The 6,383-nt window shown below is 33.4% G+C and overlaps 1 long non-coding RNA gene across 1 annotated transcript; it reads right to left on the bottom strand.

Annotated features, from left to right (window-relative positions):
- Positions 1-1,329: 1,329 nt before the first annotated feature.
- On the bottom strand, positions 1,330-6,044 carry LOC124025519. Its single transcript, XR_006837200.1, has 2 exons — positions 5,943-6,044; positions 1,330-1,389 (listed from the first exon to the last, which is right to left on the bottom strand). It is a non-coding gene; the product is annotated as an uncharacterized LOC124025519 (long non-coding RNA).
- Between the last annotated feature and the right edge of the window lie 339 nt (positions 6,045-6,383).

Here is a 6,383-nt window from a genome sequence, read left to right as displayed (position 1 = left end):
TCTCTATATAGTGCACTACTGTTAACCAGGACCCCTAGTCTCTATATAGTACACTACTGTTAACCAGGACCTATAGGGTCTACCCCCTAGTCTCTATATAGTGCACTACTGTTAACCAGGACCTATAGGGTCTACCCCCTAGTCTCTATATAGTACACTACTGTTAACCAGGACCCCTAGTCTCTATATAGTACACTACTGTTAACCAGTACAGTGTGTGTGTTGAGACCAGTACTGTGTGTTGAGACCAGTACAGTGTGTTGAGACCAGTACTGTGTGTTGAGACCAGTACAGTGTGTTGAGACCAGTACAGTGTGTTGATGGTCCTTCTGTAGCTCAGTTGGTAGAGCATGGCGCTTGTAACGCCAGGATAGTGGGTTCGATCCCCGGGACCACCCATACGTAGAATGTATGCACACATGACTGTAAGTCGCTTTGGATAAAAGCGTCTGCTAAATGGCATATATATATATTGAGACCAGTACCACAGGAGACAACACTGTGTACAGCTGTCCATAACTAGACAGACAGACAGACGGACAGACGGACGGACGGACGAGACAGACAGACGGAGGAGACAGCGAGAGGACGGTCGTAAGCTCAGAGTGGAGAAGACAGCGAGAGGACGGTCGTAAGCTCAGAGTGGAGAGGACGGTCGTTAGCTCAGAGTGGAGAAGACAGCGAGAGGACGGTCGTAAGCTCAGAGTGGAGAAGACAGCGAGAGGACGGTCGTTAGCTCAGAGTGGAGAGGACGGTCGTTAGCTCAGAGTGGAGAGGACGGTCGTTAGCTCAGAGTGGAGAGGACGGTCGTTAGCTCAGAGTGGAGAGGACGGTCGTTAGCTCAGAGTAGAGAAGACAGCGAGAGGACGGTCGTTAGCTCAGAGTGGAGAAGACAGCGAGAGGACGGCCGTAAGCTCAGAGTAGAGAAGACAGCGAGCTCAGAGTGGAGAAGACAGAGAGGACGGTCGTTAGCTCAGAGTGGAGAAGACAGCGAGAGGACGGCCGTAAGCTCAGAGTGGAGAAGACAGCGAGAGGACGGTCGTTAGCTCAGAGTGGAGAGGACGAGAGGGAGAGACACGGTCGTTAGCTCAGAGTGGAGAAGACAGCGAGAGGACGGTCGTTAGCTCAGAGTGGAGAGACAGCGAGAGGACGGTCGTTAGCTCAGAGTGGAGAGGAGAGAGTGGAGAGGACAGCGAGAGGACGGTGTTCTGTTCAGAGTGGAAACATTCCATTTGCTCTATTTTAAATACACGGTTCTGGTTAGGCTCAGAGACAGACAGACAGACAGAACACGCTGTTAGCTCAGAGTGGAGGCTGGGTTGTCATTACCATGGTTACAGGGCTTCAGAACCTGGAGGTACGAACTGGGACTGAGGCTCATCTGACCATCTGTTGGAACCAGTGGAAACGTCAACACAATAATGAACCAGTAATAACTATAATATAATAATGAACCAGTAATAACTATATAATAATGAACCAGTAATAACTATAATAATGAACCAGTAATAACTATAATAATGAACCAGTAATAACTATAATATAATAATGAACCAGTAATAACTATAATATAATAATGAACCAGTAATAACTATAATATAATAATGAACCAGTAATAACTATAATATAATAATGAACCAGTAATAACTATAATATAATAATGAACCAGTAATAACTATAATATAATAATGAACCAGTAATAACTATAATATAATAATGAACCAGTAACAACTATAATATAATAATGAACCAGTAACAACTATAATAATGAACCAGTAACAACTATAATAATGAACCAGTAATAACTATAATAATGAACCAGTAATAACTATAATAATGAACCAGTAATAACTATAATAATGAACCAGTAATAACTATAATATAATAATGAACCAGTAATAACTATAATAATGAACCAGTAATAACTATAATAATGAACCAGTAATAACTATAATAATGAACCAGTAATAACTAGAATAATGAACCAGTAATAACTAGAATAATGAACCAGTAATAACTATAATATAATAATGAACCAGTAATAACTATAATATAATAATGAACCAGTAATAACTATAATATAATAATGAACCAGTAATAACTATAATAATGAACCAGTAATAACTATAATATAATAATGAACCAGTAATAACTATAATATAATAATGAACCAGTAATAACTATAATATAATAATGAACCAGTAATAACTATAATATAATAATGAACCAGTAATAACTATAATATAATAATGAACCAGTAATAACTATAATATAATAATGAACCAGTAATAACTATAATATAATAATGAACCAGTAATAACTATAATATAATAATGAACCAGTAATAACTATAATATAATAATGAACCAGTAATAACTATAATATAATAATGAACCAGTAATAACTATACCCAGTAATAACTATAATAATGAACCAGTAATAACTATAATATAATAATGAACCAGTAATAACTATAATAAATAATGAACCAGTAATAACTATAATAATGAACCAGTAATAACTATAATATAATAATGAACCAGTAATAACTATAATATAATAATGAACCAGTAATAACTATAATAATGAACCAGTAATAACTATAATATAATAATGAACCAGTAATAACTATAATAATGAACCAGTAATAACTATAATAATGAACCAGTAATAACTATAATATAATAATGAACCAGTAATAACTATAATAATAATGAACCAGTAATAACTATAAATAATAATGAACCAGTAATAACTATAATATAATAATGAACCAGTAATAACTATAATATAATAATGAACCAGTAATAACTATAATAATGAACCAGTAATAACTATAATAATGAACCAGTAATAACTATAATATAATAATGAACCAGTAATAACTATAATATAATAATGAACCAGTAATAACTATAATATAATAATGAACCAGTAATAACTATAATATAATAATGAACCAGTAATAACTATAATATAATAATGAACCAGTAATAACTATAATATAATAATGAACCAGTAATAACTATAATATAATAATGAACCAGTAATAACTATAATATAATAATGAACCAGTAATATAATAATGAACCAGTAATAACTATAATATAATAATGAACCAGTAATAACTATAATATAATAATGAACCAGTAATAACTATAATATAATAATGAACCAGTAATAACTATAATATAATAATGAACCAGTAATAACTATAATATAATAATGAACCAGTAATAACTATAATATAATAATGAACCAGTAATAACTATAATATAATAATGAACCAGTAATAACTATAATATAATAATGAACCAGTAATAACTATAATAATGAACCAGTAATAACTATAATAATGAACCAGTAATAACTATAATAATGAACCAGTAATAACTATAATATAATAATGAACCAGTAATAACTATAATATAATAATGAACCAGTAACAACTATAATAATGAACCAGTAATAACTATAATATAATAATGAACCAGTAATAACTATAATATAATAATGAACCAGTAATAACTATAATAATGAACCAGTAATAACTATAATATAATAATGAACCAGTAATAACTATAATATAATAATGAACCAGTAATAACTATAATATAATAATGAACCAGTAACAACTATAATAATGAACCAGTAATAACTATAATAATGAACCAGTAATAACTATAATATAATAATGAACCAGTAACAACTATAATAATGAACCAGTAATAACTATAATAATGAACCAGTAATAACTATAATATAATAATGAACCAGTAATAACTATAATATAACCAGTAATAACTATAATAATGAACCAGTAATAACTATAATATAATAATGAACCAGTAATAACTATAATATAATAATGAACCAGTAATAACTATAATATAATAATGAACCAGTAATAACTATAATATAATAATGAACCAGTAATAACTATAATATAATAATGAACCAGTAATAACTATAATATAATAATGAACCAGTAATAACTATAATAATGAACCAGTAATAACTATAATATAATAATGAACCAGTAATAACTATAATATAATAATGAACCAGTAATAACTATAATAATGAACCAGTAATAACTATAATAATGAACCAGTAATAACTATAATAATGAACCAGTAATAACTATAATATAATAATGAACCAGTAATAACTATAATATAATAATGAACCAGTAACAACTATATAATAATGAACCAGTAATAACTATAATATAATAATGAACCAGTAATAACTAGAATAATGAACCAGTAATAACTATAATATAATAATGAACCAGTAATAACTATAATATAATAATGAACCAGTAATAACTATAATATAATAATGAACCAGTAATAACTATAATAATGAACCAGTAATAACTATAATAATGAACCAGTAATAACTATAATATAATAATGAACCAGTAATAACTATAATATAATAATAATGAACCAGTAATAACTATAATATAATAATGAACCAGTAATAACTATATAATGACTCTTTTCCTCTCTGCCTCTTCTTTCCCTCCTCTCCTCTTTTCCACCAGTAATAACTATAATATAATAATGAACCAGTAATAACTATAATATAATAATGAACCAGTAATAACTATAATATAATAATGAACCAGTAATAACTATAATATAATAATGAACCAGTAATAACTATAATATAATAATGAACCAGTAATAACTATAATAATGAACCAGTAATAACTATAATATAATAATGAACCAGTAATAACTATAATATTAGGTAGGGGATAAAGGAGTTATTGTAAGGGGTATTGAGTTAGGTAGAGGGTATTGAGTTAGGTAGAGGGTATTGAGTTAGGTAGGGGGTATTGAGTTAGGTAGGGGGTATTGAGTTAGGTAGGGGATAAAGGAGTTATTGTAAGGGGTATTGAGTTAGGTAGGGGGTATTGAGTTAGGTAGGGGTATTGAGTTAGGTAGGGGATAAAGGAGTTATTGTAAGGGGTATTGAGTTAGGTAGGGGATAAAGGAGTTATTGTAAGGGGTATTGAGTTAGGTAGGGGATAAAGGAGTTATTGTAATGGGTATTGAGTTGGGTAGGGGGTATTGAATTGGGTAGGGGGTATTGAGTTAGGTAGAGGGTACAGGAGTTATTGTAAGGGGTATTGAGTTAGGTAGAGGGTATTGAGTTAGGTAGAGGGTATTGAGTTAGGTAGAGGGTATTGAGTTAGGTAGAGGGTATTGAGTTAGGTAGAGGGTATTGAGTTAGGTAGAGGGTATTGAGTTAGGTAGGGGGTATTGAGTTAGGTAGGGGTATTGAGTTAGGTAGGGGGTATTGAGTTAGGTAGGGGTATTGAGTTAGGTAGGGGTATTGAGTTAGGTAGGGGGTATTGAGTTAGGTAGGGGGTATTGAGTTAGGTAGGGGTATTGAGTTAGGTAGGGGTATTGAGTTAGGTAGGGGTATTGAGTTAGGTAGGGGTACAGGAGTTATTGTAAGGGGTATTGAGTTAGGTAGGGGGTACAGGAGTTATTGTAAGGGGTATTGAGTTAGGTAGAGGGTACAGGAGTTATTGTAATGGGTATTGAGTTAGGTAGGGGTATAGAGTTAGGTAGGGGGGTATAGAGTTATTGTAAGGGGTATAGAGTTAGGTAGGGGGTATTGAGTTGGGTAGAGGGTACAGGAGTTATTGTAATGGGTATTGAGTTGGGTAGGGGTACAGGAGTTATTGTAATGGGTATTGAATTAGGGTCGGAGGGTACAGGAGTTATTGTAATGGGTATTGAGTTGGGTAGAGGGTACAGGAGTTATTGTAATGGGTATTGAGTTAGGTAGAGGGGTACAGGAGTTATTGTAAGGGGTATTGAGTTAGGTAGGGGGTACAGGAGTTATTGTAATGGGTATTGAGTTAGGTCGGGGGTACAGGAGTTATTGTAATGGGTATTGAGTTATTGTAAAGGTCTCACCTCGGGGCCGGGGTGCTCTCTTCCGTCGGTCTCTGAACGCTGCTCCAGACTGCAAAGCCTCCAGCAAACTATCCATCACTCCTGTCTCATCGCTGTTCTCTGGTGGAGGAGAGGAGAGAGAGTCAGAGGGGAGAAAGAGAGAGAGAGAGAGAGAGAGAGAGAGAGAGAGAGAGGAGGGAGGGGAGGAGGGAGAGAGAGAGAGAGAGAGAAAAAGAGAGAGAGCGTGAGAGAGGGGAGAGAGGAAAAGAGAGGGGGAGAGAGAAAAAGAGAGAGAGAGAGCGAGAGAGGAGAGAGAGAAAAAAGAGAGAGAGGGGGAGAAAGAGCGAAAAGAGGGGAGAGAGAAAAAGAAAGAGAGGGGGAGAGAAAAAGAAAAGTGGGAGAAAAAAAGAGAGGGGGGGAGAGAAAAAAGAGAAAGAGAAAAGAAAGAGAGGGGAGAGAGAA

This window comes from Oncorhynchus gorbuscha, unplaced genomic scaffold (genome assembly GCF_021184085.1).
Source record: "Oncorhynchus gorbuscha isolate QuinsamMale2020 ecotype Even-year unplaced genomic scaffold, OgorEven_v1.0 Un_scaffold_2263, whole genome shotgun sequence".
In the NCBI taxonomy this organism is placed as follows: domain Eukaryota; kingdom Metazoa; phylum Chordata; class Actinopteri; order Salmoniformes; family Salmonidae; genus Oncorhynchus; species Oncorhynchus gorbuscha.
This window is presented reverse-complemented; position numbering and strand designations above follow the sequence as displayed.